This window comes from Triturus cristatus, chromosome 12, assembly GCF_964204655.1.
Source record: "Triturus cristatus chromosome 12, aTriCri1.1, whole genome shotgun sequence".
Classification (NCBI taxonomy): Eukaryota; Metazoa; Chordata; class Amphibia; order Caudata; family Salamandridae; genus Triturus; species Triturus cristatus.
This window is the reverse complement of record NC_140595.1, coordinates 489,877,263-489,897,467: the sequence shown is the minus strand read 5'-3', so window position 1 is coordinate 489,897,467 and position 20,205 is coordinate 489,877,263. Positions and strand designations below refer to the sequence as shown.

At 48.2% G+C, this 20,205-nt stretch overlaps 1 protein-coding gene across 3 annotated transcripts in view; it reads right to left on the bottom strand.

Moving 5' to 3' along the window:
- The window catches only part of LSM14A (LSM14A mRNA processing body assembly factor), a 258,431-nt gene that overhangs the window by 16,393 nt on the left and 221,833 nt on the right, over positions 1 to 20,205 (bottom strand). The gene's annotated exons all lie outside the window — the stretch shown is intronic.

Sequence of the window (20,205 nt, the reverse complement as noted above, 5' to 3'; positions counted from 1 at the left end):
GATTCCGTAGGACGTCATCGTAGCCATAAGACGACCTCGTCGGCGTGCTGATGTCAGTTCCACCCATTTTTTCAAAGCCCTCGAGGCAAACGGGCAGACCGACAACATTCACACAAGTATATACAGTATACAAAATATACATATATAAATACACATAGTATATACATCAACAGATTGGAAAAAGCCAATAAACAAACTACTTCCTAGAAGCAAACTGCAAGCATGAAAATGACATTGAAAACATTAATGTCAAACAGTTATTACTTTTTTGGTAGAAACAGGACGACAACGGGGAAGCGGGTGGGTCAGTGAGGAATTCACAGGCAGATACTGTATCCACCAGAAAAAGCGTTACCAAAGGTAAGTAACTTGTTCTTCTGATGGATACATCGGTCTGTGGATTCCTCACCTTTTGAATTGAATCCCAAAAGCCATTCCTCTCCCGAAGGAGGATGTCCACCTGACCATTGCAAAAAATCTTGCAGAACAGAACGTTCAAAATGGTCGTCCCTCCTAACCTCAGAATCCAAGCAGTAATGCTTTGCAAAGGTGTGGAGGGAGGCCTAAGTTGCTGCCTTACAAATATTAACAACAGGAACACCTCTATCCAAAGCAGAAGATGACTTCGCTCTGGTGGAATGAGCTCTAATACCTTCAGGCGTCTCCTTCTTGGCCAGGGCGTAGCAGATCTTGATACACAAGATGATCCACCTGGCGAGTGTTTGTTTGTGGACAGCTTTTCCTTTCATCCGTCCAATGTAGCCCACGAAGAGCTGATCAGCTTTAGATCCCTGGGCTTGTCCAGGTAAAAACGGACCGCCCTCTTAGGGTTAAGGCGGTGTAGTCTCTCCTCCTCCTTGGAAGGGTGAGGGGGAGGATAGAAGGTAGGTAGTCCCAAATGGAAAGGAGTGACCACCTTAGGCAGGAAAGCAGCCCTGGTCCTAAGAACCATTTTTTCTGCACGAATGTTCAAGAATGGAGGCTTAGCACGAAGAGCCTGAAGCTCTTACCCTCCTGGCCGAGGTAATAACGATCAAAAAGACCGTTTTGAAGGAAAGAAGCCTCAAAGGACAACTATGAAGAGGCTCAAAAGGGGAACCTATCAGAAACGTAAGGACAAGATTCAAATTCCACTGAGGCATAATGAAAGGAGTGGGAGATAACTTATTGGTAAGGCCCTTAATGAACCTTATAACTGGTGATTTAAACAAAGAAGGCTGGTCCGGCAAACAAATGAAAGCTGACAAATAACCTTTAACTGTAGTCCCAGCACAACCCTGCTGAGCCAAGGAAAGAGAAACAATGGACCTCTCTCCACACCACTTCACAAATTTGGACCACCGGGAGGAATAAATAGACTTGGTGGAGTGTCTCCTGGATGATAAAATAACATCCAGCACATCCGGTGGGAGAGAGAAAGAACTCTGGTTGCCCCATTCAATCTCCAGACATGAAGGTGCAGGCTCTGGAGATAGGGGGTGTAGAACCTGCCCCTGCGAGAGAAAGTCTGCCCCGAGAGGGAGACGGAGCGGAGGGTGCGATGAGAGGTGAAGTAGATCTGTGTGCCACACCCTTCTTGGCCAATCCGGGGCGATCAATATAACACTGTCTTGGCGAACCTGCCTCAGAAATCGAGGAATCAAGGGTATGGGGGGGGGGGGAGAATTGAGTAAAGGAGCTGCGAACTCGATCCAACTGAAACGTGTACCCCAACGCTCGCTGCATCGGAAACTGGAGACTTCAGAACGGGCAGTGCACGTTCTCGCGAGTGGCAAAAAGGTCCAACCGAGGAAATCCCAACATCTTGAAGACGAGATGGACAATCTCAGGATGAAGCCGCCACTCGTGATTGGCCAAGAAATGCCCACTGAGACTGTAGGCATGAACATTTAGCACACCGGCCAGATTATTTGCCATTACACAAATCTGATGGCCCTGAGCCCAGGACCAGAGTCGCAGAGCCTCTCTGCAGAGACTATACGACCCTACACCTTCCTGTTTGTTGATGTACCACATCACGGTAGTGTTGTCCATCAGGACCTGAACTGACTGACCGCGAACGGAGCCGATGCATTGTGACGTCGCCCACGTCGACGTGGAGTGCTGGGAAAGAAAAGTTCAGTGGAATGCTGGCGCAGGGGATATTCACAAGGTGAGGAATCCACTGGCAGATGTATCCATCAGAAAGGACTTTCCTTGAGACAGGTTGCCCTGCACACTCCAAGACAGCTCCACTGCAATGTCTCTGAAGATTCTTATGTTCTCCCCAAGATCTCCGTTGTGTTGATACCACTGCCTGCGGAGGCACCACTGGAGTGCCCTCGTGTCAGCGTGCATGACTGACCAACACTATGCAGGAAGCGAAGAAACTGAGCAGGCGAAGGACCTTCAGGACTGGAACAGCTCCATCGTGAAATAAAGGAATCATCTCCTGAATGTCGAGAATCCACTGTGGAGGTGGGAAAGCTCGACACAGTAGTGTCCAGTATTGCCCCTATGAACAGGCTGCGCTGAGAAGGCACCAGGTGAGAGTTGGATACATTTATTGAGAAACCCACAGGGGTGGGGAATTCCTATCTCCCGACGCCAGAGACATCTAGATTCCTTACAAGGGCAAGAGGTTTTAATTTGTAACTTGTCCAGAGGACAAGAAGACGGTCTTAAGGTAATCCGATATACAGCTGCAGCCTGTTCAACCCTTTTGGTCTCAGCTAGTTAATAAGGAGCTCTGAGCAGTTTATTGGCAGTGAAAGGATCAATGCAAAAGCTGGGGCCTACACTTTAATTTCGGTAAGTGTCTTTTAGCTGTCTCCCCGAGGCTCTTGTGTGGCTTCCAGGTCCTCTTCTGGTCCTTTCAGTTTCTTTTAGCACGAGACAAACATGGAGCTTCTGCAGCTCCAGAACACTCGAATCACTGGAATGTAAGTGGCTGCCTTAAGGGCCTCTTGGCTTCTGCTCTGACTTTAACCTTGTGACCTCCCTGCCTTTTATTCTGTGCTTCACCCTTGAGCCTCAAATCGGCCCCAAGATCCCTCCTCACCCTCGCCTGCCTCCCAGGGCCTACAGTAAAGCCCATGCTTTCCCTTCTCATGCTGCCCCTTCACAACCCTCCTTTGCTTTTCCTGTACACCTTATGTTTCACCCGGTGCCTGTACTTGTTAAGCTCACCCCACTCCCCTCTGCTGCCCCCTTCGACTGCCCTGACCAGCCCCCTTTGGCCTCTTATATCTTATCTCATCCAGGGCTTACATTAAAGCGCATTAGTTTCCCCATGGGGAATTCATGCAATCCTCAGGTACACCCTTATTTCTCTCCTTGCACTGGGCCTCTCATTCTCACTTTGTGCATGCACCATGGGCATCTGAACATGCTGCTGTAGCAGCTACAGCAGCTGTGGAGTTCTTAATGGGCCCCTTCTTTCTGCATGTCCAGACAGTTCATAATTGACATGAAAGGGTGGATGGATATATACATGGATGAATGAGTGAAAGGGTGGATGTAAGGATGGATAAGTGAAAAAATGGATGGATGAGTGCAAGGGTGGATGGATGGGGTGAAAGTGGATGGATGAGTGAAAGGTTGGATGGTTGAATGAAAAGGGTGGATCGATGAATGAAAAAGTGGATGAATGGCTGATGGAGTGGGTAGATGGATGGCTGGGTGGAAGGATGGATAGATTGATGGGTGGATAGTTGAGTGAAACGGTGAATGGAGGGATGAGTGAAAGGGTGGATGGATATGAATGAAAAGGAGGATGGATGGGGTGAAAGATGGAAGAGCTAAAGGATGGCTGGATGGAGGGATGAGTGAAAGAGTGGATGGATATGAGTGAAAGGGTGCAAGGAGGGGGTGAAAGTGGATGGATGAGCGAAATGACGTATGGATGGATGAGTGGAAGGGAGGAAGGATGGACTATTCCCCAAACCTCTACCTCTTGTAGCCATACCCTCCAGGTTGAGACTGCAGGCTCAAAGATCTCGCAGTAGCCTACGGTATTTAAAACTCTGCAGAGTCCGCTTTGGTACCAAACAACCTCGAACCATCGAAAGGCAGACCCAACAAAGTAGCTTAAACATCTGGAGAAAAACCAGAAGATCTGAGCCAGGCATGCCTCCTCGTCGCAATTGAAGAACCCATTACCCGGGCAAAACAAATGTGCAGTGTCCAAACCTGACTGAATGACCGGTCGTGCAGCTGCTTGAGAATCCGAAAGAGCCTCAAGAAAGTAAACACTATCATCCTGAGGAAGTTTAGGGGCCAACTGCTGAACAGAGTCCATGAGGGCATGGATGAATCTCCCAAGCAAACAAGTGGCGTTTGTAGAATTCAGCGCCATGCTTGTCGAGAAAAAACACTTTCTTGGCCGACTGTTCCATCTTCTTAGAGTCCCTCCCCCCCCGGGTGGTAGGGAAGGATTCAGTCGACTGTTTGGAGCATGAAGCCTGAACCACCAAGCTTTCAGGAGATGAGTGGGGCGAAAAAAAAGCTGGATCTACAGGAGCTGGCCTATACCTTCTTGCAATTGCTCTGGAAAACTGCAGGAGCAGTCAAGGGCTTCTGCCACACCTCCAAGATAGGCTCTGTCAACGCCTCATTGAAAGGCAGAAGAGGCTCACTAACTGATGTTGTAGTAAGCACTTCAGTCAAAATATTGGACTTTACTTCTGTTGAAGGCAACTGAAGATCCAACAATTCAGCAGCTTTCCTAATCACCACATAAGGAGCAACATCCTGAGAGGGGACAGACTTTGGAGAAGTGAGCTCTCACTCCGGGGAAGTATATAAGCCACTGGCCTCTTGAAGACCCTCTAATTCGTCCACAGAGTCAAGTCTCTCTCCTTCCTCCTGCTGGTACTCATTCTCTTTCAGCAGCCTTTGTGCTTCCCTCCTGAAACGCTGCTGCGGGATCGGCATTGGCGGCACCAGTGAAATTGTTGCCGGCATCGAAGGAAGACCTTCAGAAACAGGCAACATTGGCGAACGAATCAGACAGCGCTGATTTGACACCACACAGGGTTTAAGGATTCTTAGTCGAAAACTGCCAAGATGGAGTCATTGGCATAAAAGGCATTAAAGGCGCCTGGGAATACTGCTGGGGAACACCCAAGTTAAAGGCAAGCGAACACACGGGGCCAGAAGGCGCACTGGTAGGGTAGGATGCCCTGGCAAACATGCCATAAATTGCATTTAGAAAATGTGAGGGATCCGCTCCTGGCACAGGAAAAGGAGGATAAGGATCCGGGCCTACTTGATTCGGATCCATCTGAGGCCAAACTGGAAGCGGAGGGTGCGGAACTGGTGAGGTGGGCGCCTGCTCAGGCGAAGCCGCAGGTTCAGAAGACTCCCTGGGCGCAGGAGAACTCCTGGGCGCCGGAGAGCCCCTGGGCGTCCGCGAAGCCCTCCGAGTCGGCGAGTGGATCGGAGTCGCCTGCGGAAAAGGAGACAGAGAAACAAAGTATTTTTCCCAGCGTCGCTGAACAGGTGAAGCCGATCTCGAAGCCTTGCCCTTCGAAGAGCGACGTCGAGAACCAGGTCTCCTCTTCGACTTCTTATGGTTTTTGAAGTATGCGAGGTTGACGACTTCGAGCACTTACGACCCGCTTTTCTTTCTTCGCAAAGAAGAGTTTCGCTTCACGCTCCTTCAACGTCTTAGGATTCATTTTCCAACAACACGAACACACTTCGATGTCGTGGTCCGAAGAAAGACACCAAACAGTCATCGGGAGGGTCTGTGATCGAGACATGACCCCCACACTCTCTGCAGGGCTTGAAACCTGACTTCTATTAAGTAGCCAGTTCAACAGAAGTACGAAGAAGACGTTTTAAAAACAAAGTAATCTCGCTGAAAATGGAGAGTCCCAGAAAAAAACGTTAAACGGCGTCGAAAAAATGGAACGGACGTCAGCACGCCGACGAGGTCTTCTTATGGCTCAGATGACTTCATACGGAGTCGCGCGCGCAGAACCGTGCTATTATGACGTCCTCGTAGAGGTGGGAGAGCTAGGAAAAGATTTTCCACGGAATGCTGGCAGATGGGCAATTCAAAAGGTGAGGAATCCACAGGCAGATGTATCCATTAGAAAGCCCTTCTTCAGGGAAAACTACAAATTAAAAACCACCATAACATTTTATCGCATTTAGTATGTAACATGATTTATACGTCTCTCTGCATTGTGAAAGAACTCTAATCCATGCATCAAAGGGACATGACCCTCCATCTACCAGCACTTTACTTACATATTTATTTTAACCCACAGTACCTTAATTATTCCCAAACGTGATATATGCATTGGGTTGATGCGACTGCCTTGGATGAACAATGCATTTCTACACAGGTTTTAGAAAAAGGTCTGGATGGGCAGATCTCCAACATGAATAACAATGGAAAAGCTTGCAACCTTACATGTGGATGGTGAAAGAACTGTAAATACATTGGATGAAATGGAATAAAATGGTTTAATTTGGATTACCTAATTGAGTTGGAGTATCATGTGTACTTCTGACTTTGCTGTGCGACTAGGACTGGAGTAAAACTGCGCTCCACATCTAATGGATTACACAGGGATGTGTCCCATGTCGCCTCTTCACTTCGTTCTGCATCAAAACACGCAGCCTGCAAAGGCAGTGTGCGAGTGTAAAGGTACGGGTCCTCTAAGGGCGGCACAATAATTGCTGCAGCCCTTAGAGGCCTTCGCTGGCCACAGTACCCTGGGTACCATTTACCAAGGGCTGACCTGTGGCTAGAGATGCCAATTGGATTTTGTTTTCAATGCAGTTTTAGGGAAAGAACATAAGCCCGGTGTACCTAATTGGCAAGAGCCCAGGGCACACTCAGTCAAAGCACATCGCAGTTCAGCAAAAAGTGGGGGCAACCATGCAGAAAGTGGGCACTTTCTTAGACCGACCCTGCTAAACAGGACTCTGTGCATGTTACATGTCTAATTGCCCAATTGGCACAGCCCAACCTACTTAATAGTCCCTAGTATATGGTACCAGGTGTACCTAGGGCCTGTAAGTTATGGTGCAGGAAGGCACACGGGTATTGGCCCAAAATGCAGAGGGCAAATGGGAAACACATGGGAGGGGGGGCTTCTCTATTGTTTAGGGAGACAGCACTATGGACTAGGTAAGCCAGCTGTCAAACAGTTTTACAGGGGTGTGTAGCCCCCTTGGTACTCACACCTCTGGGTTGGGAGCTCTGGACGCAGACAGAGGGGTTCTGCCATGTTGGGAGTGGGCAGAAAGGTGCAACTGGAGATAGCCAGAAGCCACACTTCCCAGGAAGTGGTCACCAGGAGGGAGGGAACCGGATAACCCATTGGCTACCAACTGCATCATCCCCTGAGGGCACTTACTCAGTTCTCAGATGGGCTTGAAGAATGACCAAAGAAGGACTGCTCTTCTGTGCCAAGGAACCGGCAAAGAGGCTGCAATGGCGTGGACAGCACCTGCTGAACTTGATGGCAGCAGGTCTTGATTGACTAGCAGAAGAGAGGGACTGTGCCTGCTGTATCCTGCTCCAGGTGAAGTCTCTAAAACCCAACAAAAGCCAAGGGTGAATCAGCTAGCTGACCACCTGTTCCCAACACAGGGTCATAACGGCTGAGAAGCCTGCTGGGGCAAGTTGGTAGCCCAAAATCTTCAGGCTGCCGCCGTACAGCACCGGAGACCCGGACCAAACGCTTAAAGTTGCACAGAGTTTGCTGAGCCAAGGAGAGTCATCGGAGTGCAGTTTGGTCACCCAGAAGTTAAGTTATCGCCCAGGGAAAAATGTGGCTGTGATTGCGACATGGACTGGTAATTCAGTGGTGACTAGACTTCTACCAGCACCGACATGACTTCAAAGGGCATCAACCCTATGACTAGAACTGCCTCACGCCCTTCGTGGACTAAGGAGCAGCCGCAGGAAGACCCCAGTCGACCGCATCACATCCATAGCATTAGGACCACTTTCATAAGAATCAGCAGCAAAGGGGATAAAGTGACTGGAGCTGGCTGGAGACTAACATGTAAAGGTAACTGATTCTGAGGACCCCCCACCCCCACCGACTGCCTCCAGCCAGGGGTTGGTTGCCTAAAATGATTGCAATACAACTATCCAAACGATTCGGTGAGAAAAAAAATCTAAGTGTAAAAATAGTTGAATTTGGCATTGTTAGTTAATTGAGTGAAATGCTTTGATTTACTATACCATGTAAATTCTATATCTCCGGAACCATCAGGTGGATCTTTCGTTGTGGTTTATAAAAATACACAAACATATTTGATGTTTATAAATTGGTGTCAAATTTCTTTAGCGTCTTGTTGATTTCTTCAATTGTTTAGTGCTGGTTAAATGCTTTACACTGATTTCTCGGTGTAAGACTGGCTGCTCAGCACCACAGCTACCCAGGGTTGAGCTGAACGTTTGACAAACTAGACCTACTGGTTATAAAGGCGTTGGTAATGTATTACATGGTGAGATCACCCAACCACAACTTATAATCTACCCCACTTCCTCACACCTAAGATCAGTTTTTTTTATACAATACCCACTTCACTAAGTAAGAATGTACGAAATAGGATTCAGAAGTGAATATCCTGGATTGTGGTCTTAATCAGGCTTGCAGACAATGTAGCAGTAATCGCCAGAACTTTTTTTTGGGATAAACAGAAAATTTGTGATAAGTTTGTAAAACACTTACGAGGGCCATGCTCAATCAATTCCCCTAGGGTCAGTATAAAACAAGTTAGTTACTTACCTGTACACTGTGGTTCTCTGGTATGGATATATCTTGAAAAGTCCTGTGAATATACAGAATGTCTTTACCCCCCTCTGTGAATGGGACAGCAACGGGTGTAGCCGTCGGCTACAAAGTGGTTGATGAGGAAATCTTTGACGGCGGAGATGGTGTTGTTATGTTGTCTTGATAGTCGACTTAGTCGAAGTCGCCAGAGTGGATGTTCCTGGTGACAGATTCCGTTGGCGGTCGATTTTTCTTTGAAGAGAGCTCCTTGAAAGGGGTATGAGGAGCAGATGGAGGTGCTGAATCAGACCTTTGATGAGCGCCAGTCAGGGTAAGTTACTTACCTGTAATCCTAGTTCTCTTCCAGGGGTATCCTCATCAAAGTCATAAGCACTGAATATTCCCGCCCATGTGCGGGGACCCCGGAAATAATAAAATTATATATGTAAAAACATACATATATACAGCTCTGTATATGTATAAACATATATCATTTTTTCCAAGCAAATGCAGCTCCCATAAAAGGCTAGGCAATGTAAATATACACATCCAATAACACACACACACATATATATATATATATATATATATATATACACATATATATATATATATATATATATATATATATATACATATATATATATATATATATATATATATAGGTATAACAATACACCTAAATCTCTCTCTTTTTTTTTTTAATGAGATAAACACTCATGAGAAAGCAAAAAATAAAGAGAACAAACTGTGGAAAAACACAGATGTACAACACATTGCCAGCCTGCAGGCTGCATTGCAATATAATACCATAGAGACTAAAAAGCCCTGTACAGGTAAAAACTGGCACCGTGCCTTTAAGGCAGCCCTGACTTCCATATCCCACCATGCCTCAGGGGTGACAGTTAGGTCAGTTGTTCTTTGCGGGACCGTAGTCCTAAACACAAAGATATATCCTTTCCATAATGAATAATACACTTCTTCTCATTTGCCTGGGGAGGTGGGTGGGTTGCTTATGACTTTGATGAGGATACCCCTGGAAGAGAACTAGGATTACAGGTAAGTAACTTACCCTTCTCTTCCAGGGGATCCTCATCAATAGTCATAAGCACTGAATAGAGTAGCAAGCTCCCCTTCCACCTGCAGGCAAATGAAACTAAGGTTGTATCACCCATGGAGAAAGAGAATCATGAAAATGATTATGCATGGAACAGATTCCTCAAGGAGGCTTGTCCTACTTGAGTGTCTGCTCTGGTGTCCGAATCCAGACAATAATGCCTGGTAAAAGTGTGGACAGATCTCCAAGTGGCTGCCTTGCAGATCTCGGAGAGTGGGACATTATTGAGAAAAGCCGCGGTAGCCGCTTTTCCTCTTGTCGAATGCGCTTTAGGGCGCGCCCCCAATGGTTTCTGAGCCAGTTGGTAGGCCAATGTAATACTTGAAACAATCCACCTAGCAATGGAACGTTTGGATGCAGCAAAGCCCATACGGACAACCCCATAGTTCACAAACAATTGATCAGATTTCCTGACATTCTTAGTCCTATCTAGGTAGAATTTTAGGACCCTTTTGACATCTAGAGAATGCAACGCCCTCTCTGCCGGAGAGGAGGGGTTGGGAAAAAAGGTTGGTAAGGAGATGGCTTGGTTTACATGAAACTCCGATACCACCTTGGGTAGGAACGAAGGATGAGTTCTCATCACCACCCTATTTAGATGAAAAATAGTGTAGGGCTCTTTAGAACAGAGGGCCTGTATCTCACTGACCCTCCGTGCTGAAGTGATGGCTATTAAAAATGCTGTCTTCCATGTGAGGTGCTGTAGGGTAGCCTTATGAATAGGCTCAAAAGGAGAACCCATGAGCTTCGACAGAACCAAGTTTAGCTCCCAGGAAGGAGAGGGAGGTCTAACAGGGGGATAGACTTTCTTGAGCCCTTGCAAGAAATCCTTCACTACCTGCACTTTAAAAAATGACTGCTGTGAAGGCGAACGCCTGTATGCTGTTATGGCTGCTAGGTGAACCTTTATGGATGAAAATTTCAACCCTGCCCTCGCTAAATGTAGAAGATAGGGCAAAATTACATCCTCCTGGCATTTAGTGGGATCATAATGATGCTGAGCACACCATATATAAAATCTTTTCCACTTACAGAAGTAGGAGTGTCTTGTCGAAGGCCTCCTGGCTTCCTTCAGTATGGACATACACTCTTGAGGGAGGTTCAGATGGCCATACTGGAGGACTTCAGGAGCCATGCTGTTAAGCTCAGCGAGGGAAGGCTGGGATGGTAAATCTTCCCCTGCATCTTGGATAACAAGTCCGGCCTGCACGGCAGCCGCTTGTGGGGTCGGAACGACATGTGTAGGAGATCCGTGTACCACCACTGCCTCGGCCAGTCCGGTGCTATGAGGATCATCTTGGCAGATGAATTCTGCAACTTGGTCACCACCTTGGGGATTAGTGGGAGAGGCGGAAAAGCGTACACAAATGTCATTGACCAATTGATCAAAAGGGCATTCCCTAGGGATCCTGGTCGATGGTATCTTGAGGCGAAGCCTCGGCATTTTGTGTTTTGCTCGTCCGCGAAGAGGTCCACTTGCGGACGCCCCCATTCCCCGAAGATGTCTTCTAACACTTCGTCGTTGATTACCCAGTCCTCTGGCTCTTGAAAATGCCGACTGAGTAAGTCTGCTTGCACGTTGAGTTCTCCTGGTAGGTGCACCGCTTTCAATGAGATGTTCCTTGCTAGGATCCAGTGCCACAGGGACTGAGCTTCCAGCGAGAGCGTTCTGGATCGAGTACCCCCCTGCTTGTTCAGGTAGTACATTGTGGTGGTATTGTCCGTCTGCACTAGAATGGTACTCGTCGTGATCGCAGGCAGGAACGCTTTGAGGGCTAGGTGGACTGCCCTGAGCTCCAGCATGTTGATGTGGTACAACTGCTCGCTGCTGGACCACTGTCCCCGAGTTTGCAGAGTCCCAAAATGCGCACCCCATCCCTGAAGGGAAGCGTCGGTGATTAAGGTCTGAGTTGGGGGCTCTTGATGGAAGGGGATCCCCACTTGTAGATTCCTTGGCTTCAGCCACCACTTGACTGACTGTTTGGCTGCAGAGGAGAGGCAAACCTTTTCTTCCCACAGGGAGTTCCTTTGATCCCATTTGTCCTCGAGATCTTGCTGAAGAGGACGCATCCTTAGCCTGGCATTGGGCACTAGGAAGATGCAGGATGCCATGGCCCCTAGCAGAGAAGAGATTTGCCTTGCCGACGACAGATTGTTGGTTATAATCTGCCTGCCTTTTAGCATAATGGATGACTGTCTTTCCTCCGAAGGAAACACTTTTCCTACTACGGAGTCTATAGTTGCGCCCAGGTAGTGGATCCTCTGCGTTGGTGTAAAATTGGACTTTTTGGCATTCACTCTGAGACCCAACTTGCAACATAAGTTCAGGCATAGCGACAGCTGTGACCGCACATTCTGTGGTGATGAGCCCTTTATTAGCCAGTCGTCTAGGTAGGGATAGACAGACTCCTGCGCGCCTCAGAGCAGCCGCTACTACTGCCACGCATTTTGTGAATACTCGAGGAGCTGACTTCAGGCCAAATGGGAGGACTTTGAACTGATAGTGAGAGTTGCCTACCACAAACCTGAGAAATTTTCGATGATTCCTTAGGATGGGAATATGGAAATATGCATCCTGAAGGTCCAATGAACACATCCAATCGCCCATCCGGAGAAGAGGATATATTTGGTGGAGCGCCAGCATGCGAAATTTTTCCTTTATGTGTTTGTTCAGTATCCGTAGGTCTAAAATGGGTCTGAACTCTACCTTCACACTCCTCTTTTGGATGAGAAAGTATCTGGAGTAAACTCACTTTCCTCTTTGGTTTAAGGGCACTTTCTCTATTGCAGATTTGAGTAGAAGCGTCGCTACCTCTTCTCTGAGCTGCTTTAGATGCTGGGATGAATTGACAGGAGGAATCGATGGGGGGTGACTTCTGAAACGAAGCGAGTACCCATGACGCAGTATATTCAGTACCCACTTGTCCTTTGTGATGGACTGCCACTCTGGAAGATGATGTGCAACACTTCCTCCCACCGGAGCGGTGGACAGCATCGGAGGAAGCGGCTTCTCATTGCTTCCCCGGAGCTTTGTTTCCAGCATTAGACTGCCTGTTGTTACCCCGTCCCCTGGATGGCTTGCGGGACTGGTATTGCTGTTTCTTTTGACCTTGCTGGTCCTGGTTCTTTTGCCAATGAGGGGTTTGAACCCTCTGTTGGTAACTGCGCCTGTCATTTCCCTTGCGGCGTCGAAACTCTTTTCTCTTTTCAAGCCCGACAGCTTTCATGGTCTCCAGCTCTGCCTTCATACGGGCCATTTCTTAGTCTGCATGGGACCCAAAAAGAGAACTACCGGAGAAAGGTAGATTTAAAATTCTTGCCTGCGCTTCCGGTTTCAGGGCCGTCAATCTAAGCCAGGATGATCTTCTGGCTGTGACTCCATGTGCATATTCATGCGCTGCCAGTGTTGCCCCGTCCGCCGCTGCACTTATGATCTGGTTAGAAACCAGACTCCCCTCATGCAAAATCTCTTCAAAGTCCCGTCTGTCCTCTGATGGAACTTTGTCAATGAACCTCTGCAGAGAGTCCCATAATGACCTATCATAGCGCCCCAGAAGCGCCGAGGCACTCGCCACCTTTAAGCTTGAGGATGCTGAGCCGCAAACTTTACTCCCCCAGGAGTCTTGTGTCTTACTGTCCTTATCTGGTGGTACCGTTGAAGACCCAGCTACTGCATGTGTCTTCCTGGCAGCGGCGGTGATGACAGAGTCCGGTGGAGGATCTGATTTAAGGAATAAAGGATCCTCCGGAGCTGGACGGTACTTTTTTAGAATTCTCGCCGGCGCAGTTTTGGTGGTTGCTGGTGTGAGAAAGATATCCATTACCGGTTGTAACAAACCAGGGACTAATGGCAATAACGGGCGTGACACTGTGCGTTCATGAAGAGTTTCAAAGATTATGGATGAAGTGGTTTCCTGAACCGGCATAGGGATATTTAATTTTGTAGCTCCTCTACACAACACTTCCTGAAACGTAGAAATATCATCTACCGGAGATACCCGAGAGGGTGGCGTCTCCGAGAGTGTCGGTGAATAATCCCTTTTGGATGATCTGGAAGAAGGGGAGGTAGAAGGGGTTCTACGGCGCCTTTTCTCTGATCTGGTCGACTCTCTTCTGCGGGAGGGAGACCTAGATCGCCTTCTTGGTGCCCGAGAGTGACTTCGGGATTCTCCTTCTCGAGATCTTGGTCTGATCGGTGTCGCTGGGAATACCACGCCCCTTATTCTTGTTAGCGATGCCTTTATTGCGTCTGGCATAGCAGGGTCCTGAGGCATCTCCCTTACGGGACTTTGAGGTACCGCATTGTCCTCCTCCTGCGAACTTTCTCTTGCAGGTATTGGAGATTGATGCACAAGCTCTGGTGATTCGGATCTTGAACCGGAGCCCTCTGATCCTGAAGGCGAGATCGATATGAGACGCGGTGACTCAGGAGTTGTATATATCAGTCTATGAGGAGATTTTCGCCTTGAGACTGGTCGAATCGTGAGGCGAACATGTGACACCTCCTGCGTACCCTCAACAGAGGGCTGCCTAGACGGTGATAGGCCTATCACCGGAGATCTTTGACTCGAATCTTCGAGGCTCCGAGCTTCTTGTCTCGACGTCGAGATTATCTTCGACGGAGGCTTCATGTACCTCACCAAAGCTTTGGAGACCTGTGAGGACTAAGGCACCTGCCTCGACGTCGACTCCGACGGAGGCACCTGCCTCGACGTCGACTCCGACGGAGGCCTCTGCCTCGACGTCGACTCCGACGGAGGCCTCTGCCTCGACGTCGACTCCCGACGGAGGCCTCTGCCTCGACGTCACTCCTGACGGAGACTTCTGTCTCGACATCGAATGCTCCGACGACGTCGAAAGCCTCTTCGCCGAACGATGTTTCCTCGACGGCGATCTTGATCTTGACGGCGATCTTGGTCTCGACGTCGACTGTGGTGGAGATCGCCTACGTACTTCTCGCGACGTCGAATGATGTCTCGCCGACCTCGACGTCGAACGATGTCTTTCTTTCGACGACGAACGATATCTCTGTGCAGACGTCGATCGATCTTCTCTTGACGTCGACAGATGCTTTTTCGACGTTGAACTGTGGCGCCGAGTCCTCGACGCCGAGCTTTTAGACGCCGTCGACGTCGAACGCATCCGCTTCGACGCTGAATCTAAAGTCGACGACGATTTTCTCTTTGCAGCATGACTTCCCCTTGACTCCTCACCTCTCCGCGACGATCCCGCCGCTGGAGTCTTCGACGCCGAGCCCGACGTCGATGGGGAGCAAACAGGGACCAACTGCTTCGACGTCGACCGTTCTGCTAGGCCATACAGCCTAATCCTCTCCCTCTCCTTTAAAGTCCTTTTGGAAAGGTCTTCACAATGATGGCATGTTGCTGGAGTGAGAGTCCGGCAGACAGATAATACACACCTCATGTGTGTCTGAAGCAGCCTTCTTTTTTCCACAAGATGGACATGGAACAAATAAAGAAGACATTTTTTCTGACAAAACAGCAAAAAATCAGTCAGAAAAACACAGGATACTAACTTCCTCACAGATGTTATAAGAAGAAGTCAAAAAAATCTTAAAGTTGTAATAATTCTTGACTAAAGAGTCAAAAAAGAAGAGAGCTGAATTCCAGGGTCCTGACTGAAGGAGCCGGAAAGAACAACTGACCTAACTGTCACCCCTGAGGCATGATGGGATATGGAAGTCAGGGCTGCCTTAAAGGCACGGTGCCAGTTTTTACCTGTACAGGGCTTTTTAGTCTCTATGGTATTATATTGCAATGCAGCCTGCAGGCTGGCAATGTGTTGTACATCTGTGTTTTTCCACAGTTTGTTCTCTTTATTTTTTGCTTTCTCATGAGTGTTTACATCATAAAAAAAAATAAAAAAATAGAGATTTAGGTGTATTGTTATATATATATATATATATATATGTGTGTGTGTTATTGGATGTGTATATTTACATTGCCTAGCCTTTTATGGGAGCTGCATTTGCTTGGAAAAAATGATATATGTTTATACATATACAGAGCTGTATATATGTATGTTTTTACATATATAATTTTATTATTTCCGGGGTCCCCGCACATGGGCGGGAATATTCAGTGCTTATGACTATTGATGAGGATCCCCTGGAAGAGAAGCTCTTTTATCCTCACTAGTCTCTGATGTCTATCAGAAGGTGAAAATTCCCCCTCTTTCTTGGGGAGGTATGAGCCTTCCCCTCACAATCTGAATCAGAGTCAAAGATGGACTTCTCTTTCTGTAGCCACAGAAGCAGTCTACCTTCCCGGTCTTTGAGGGTTTTCGCAGAAAAGTACAGAAGTAATTTAATTCCTTCGGTTTATGGTGAGGATAAAGACAGTACAAGCATTCTTTATGGGGACCCTCTGACTAGAGTCTGGATTTTCCAGAAGTCTTGCAAGACCTAAATAGCCTTTTATTTTTTAACTCAGACATTCTGTGAGAAAGCACAGCCAAACACTCGCAAACTGTACCTCAGATGATGGTAGGAGGTTAGAGATGACCTGGGAATCTACAGGTCAAAAAGTTAACAGTGACACTGTGACTGAGCAAGGAGACTCCCCAACATGAAGTGTGGTAAGAAATCTACGGTATGGTGGCTCTGCAGGGAATGAGTGTTTCAGGGTCTGTGCCCAGATTGGCTGAAGTTTGTGTGCATTTAATCAAAGTGAACTGGCTACTAACGGCGATTGTTTTTTCAATACTTTAATGCTAATGCTTTATATGACTGATACCGTGGGACTCCCACCATGACAACGGAGAAGATTAAAGCATGTGAACCTATAAAAGATACAATACTGGAGAATCCAGCATTACTCCAGTCTTGCCTTACGACAGGCTTGTGATCCATCATTAGGGCAGCATTGTGACAAATGGGTGCATTGGCATTGAGTGAACATGCTCTCCGATTTAATACTACATCCACACTTTCCATTTCAGAGAAAATCTGATTGTGTTAGCCTGATGCTTAGGATCCTCTGAAAAGAGTGTAGGATCCCACCTTGTAGTTTCTTTTCAATCCAAGATCAAATAGGCACCTCTATCAGGGTTAAGATGACATGCCATTTGAGAGAGAGAGAAGATGTGCCCTGTAGTAGGTGCTTGTAGGAAAGTACTCCTTTTGGCATGCTTAACTACCCACTTTTTGCCCGACTCTGAATGCAACTTTGACTGAATGTGCACTGGGTTCCTGCTAATCAGCTTCCCAGTGTCGGTGTTCTTTCCCAAAACTCTACTTTTGTTTCCAAAATTGGCACACCTCTGGCCCACATATAAGTCCCCTGTTAAAAGTACCAGTGGTACCAACGGCTTTGTGACCAGAAAGGGTCTCTAAGGGCTGCAGCATGTATTATGCCACCCTACGAGACCCCGCACCAAAAACATAAACACTACCATTGCAAGCTGCGTGTTTTTGTGCAGCTAAAAGGGAAGTCTCGTACTGGCACATCCATGAGTGCCAGGCCTGCCAGCACTGCAAGAGGCATAGGTAAGTCACCCCTACAGCAGGCCTTACAGCCCTAATGCAGGATGAACTACCTCTTGTGAGGGCATAACAGCATGAGAAGATATGCCCCTATAGTGACTAAGTCTATTCTTAGTCATCATAAGTGCACAGTGAAGCCATACGGAGTACATGGGTTGGGAGATAGTCAGTACGGGTTCCACAGCTCCAGGATAACTTCACCGAATCCCAAGATGTTGTGTACTGAACATCTCAGATTAATGAGCCCACACTGATGCTAGTGTTGGGTTCATTAATAAATGCATTCAGAGGTGCCCCTGAAAACCTACCAAACCATTAGTGAGTGGCTGACTAGTGTGCACCAGTCTGCCACTTCCAGACAGGTTTCTGACCCCCTGAGGTGGGAGCCTTGTGCTCTTGTGGGTAAAGAAACAAAGCCTGCTCTGGGTGGAGGTGCTTCACAACTACACCCAAGCAGGAACAGCACTGAAGAGCGGTGAGCCACACAGGCTTCCTGCCCTTTGTTATGCAAACCTGCGCCTCTCCAACTAGTGGAGATTACCGCCCTCCCTTGACAAAACCCCACTTTTGCCAGCAAGGTCAGCAGGAAAATTAGTAAGCAGGAGAAGTATGTCCCCCCATCAGCAAAGTCCACCCCTAAGGTGTCCTGAGCTAAAGCGACCCCCCCCCCCCCTCGACTTTGAAAATTCGATATTGCTTTGGAGGATTTCAGCCATTAGGATTAGTGATATGCCCCCTCCCCAAAGGCAGAGGATATACAAAGTGTATAGTCACCCTAAAGTAAGTAGCCTGTTGGCTACTACCTTCCAGCCCCTGTAACACCCCTTAACTGATTATTATGGGGCACCCTTGAACCTTAATAGTTCGCTCCTGATGACCTAAGAAGGAAGAGGACAAAGTGAAACCATGCAGCCTAAGAAGACTTTAGACACCCACTGACTTGGCCCCAGCCCCAACGGCCTGTCTGCAGCCCCTGAGATCCTACTGTGAGAAAGTGCCATCTTTCTTGCATGGTATGCCCCCACTTTTTGCTAAATTGCTGAATGTACTTCGATTGAGTGTACCCTGGGTTCCTGCCAATCAGGTGCCCAGGGCCTATGTTCCTTCTTTAAACCACACAAACTCCAAATTGGCAAACCCTAGCCACATGTCAGCCCCTAGTAAATGGTACCTAGGTACCCAGGGCTCTGTGGCCAGGGAAGGCCCCTAAGGGCTGCAGCACTCATTGTGCCACCCTCAGAGGCCCTGTACCCTTACACACACACTGCCCTTGCAGGCTGAGTGTCTGGGTGCAGGACAAAACAAAGAGTCGACATGGCACACATCACTGTGTACCATGCCCATCACCTACACTGCCAAGGCATATGTCAGCCACCCCTCTAGCTGGGTGCATTACGCCTATGGTGTGGGCACAGGAGCAGGAGCCCTGTGCCCCTACAGTACCCGGGTCCATTCCTGGGCACTGTAAGTGCAGTGCTGTCATTTAAGAGTAGAGGGGGGCATAACGAAGGAACATACCTGGCTGGAGGACGCTCCGCTGCGCACTCTGCATTACCCGGGGGTCCGGAAACGCTGTGGTCTTCTTCTTTGCCGCCATTGACCTTGCTGGACGCCGTGGTGGGGACTACAGCCCCCAGAGTCCCTAGCGGCACTTCCCGCTTCCGCTTCCCTGCGCGCCCGGAGGCGCTTAAAACTGAGGCTCCCTCGGTGGAGCGGGGGCATAACGAAGGAACATACCTGGCTGGAGGACGCTCCGCTGCGCACTCTGCATTACCCGGGGGTCCGGAAACGCTGTGGTCTTCTTCTTTGCCGCCATTGACCTTGCTGGACGCCGTGGTGGGGACTACAGCCCCCAGAGTCCCTAGCGGCACTTCCCGCTTCCGCTTCCCTGCGCGCCCGGAGGCGCTTAAAACTGTGAGGCTCCCTCCGCGTCGCGGGACGCGCGCGGGTGGCGCCGGGCTAAGCCCGGGCAAAGGGCGGGCCCTCTGTGGCCCTCAGAGGCCAGAAGGGACTGGGCCAGAGACGCTGTTCCTGAACATATATGGTACATAAAGCACCGGGTGTGACATTGAGTAGGTTGCTAAGACTTTGCTATTGTTTTAAAGTTTTAAATACAGGATAAATATTAACGGGGAAACCGTTATAACAATTCAGTAAGCTTTAGACGGGGCTGTGCTGATTTATAATATGTCTAGATCTAAGCCCCTTTCTGGGCCACGCACTATGGATAATTATTTGGTCCAGAAGGTTAGTAAAATAAACTCTGAAAGGCGACAGTCGCTTGGAAAAATTAGCACCCCGCAATTAGAGAGCCCTGTAAGGGGTTCATCAGCTTCTAGCATGGAGGATGCGAACAATCACTGACAGTATTATTCCGGAAGTGGTAGAGTTGGTAGAGATGGGACATCTCGAGCCTGAACAAACTACCCCCAATGAGTTAAGAACAGGTGACTGCCCTGATATGGTGGAACAATGTCTACCGACTCCAAAAGTACGGGCAGTTAGAACATGTAGGAAATTCCCTATTAAAAAGGGGGCACTGCGGAGTGGGCGGAAACGAGCAGCCTCACCAGATAAAGTCGCTGAAACAAATACACTGAGTAAATTTAATAAGGTGGGAGTGGAGGATGATATAGTAAATAACCTAGAGGAGATTATTGGTTTAAAGATTAGAGGCATTATAGATCCTTTGGTTTCAAGAATTGAGGATTTGACAAAAGAAGTTGTTAGACTGGGTGGTTTGCTCAGAAAGGCCTTAGACAAACCAGGAGAGGTGTCTGCTGCTACTACTGTCACAATTGCTGCAACTGACACTACTAGCAATCAATATAAGCATCATGTACAGGGAGACTCTTCTA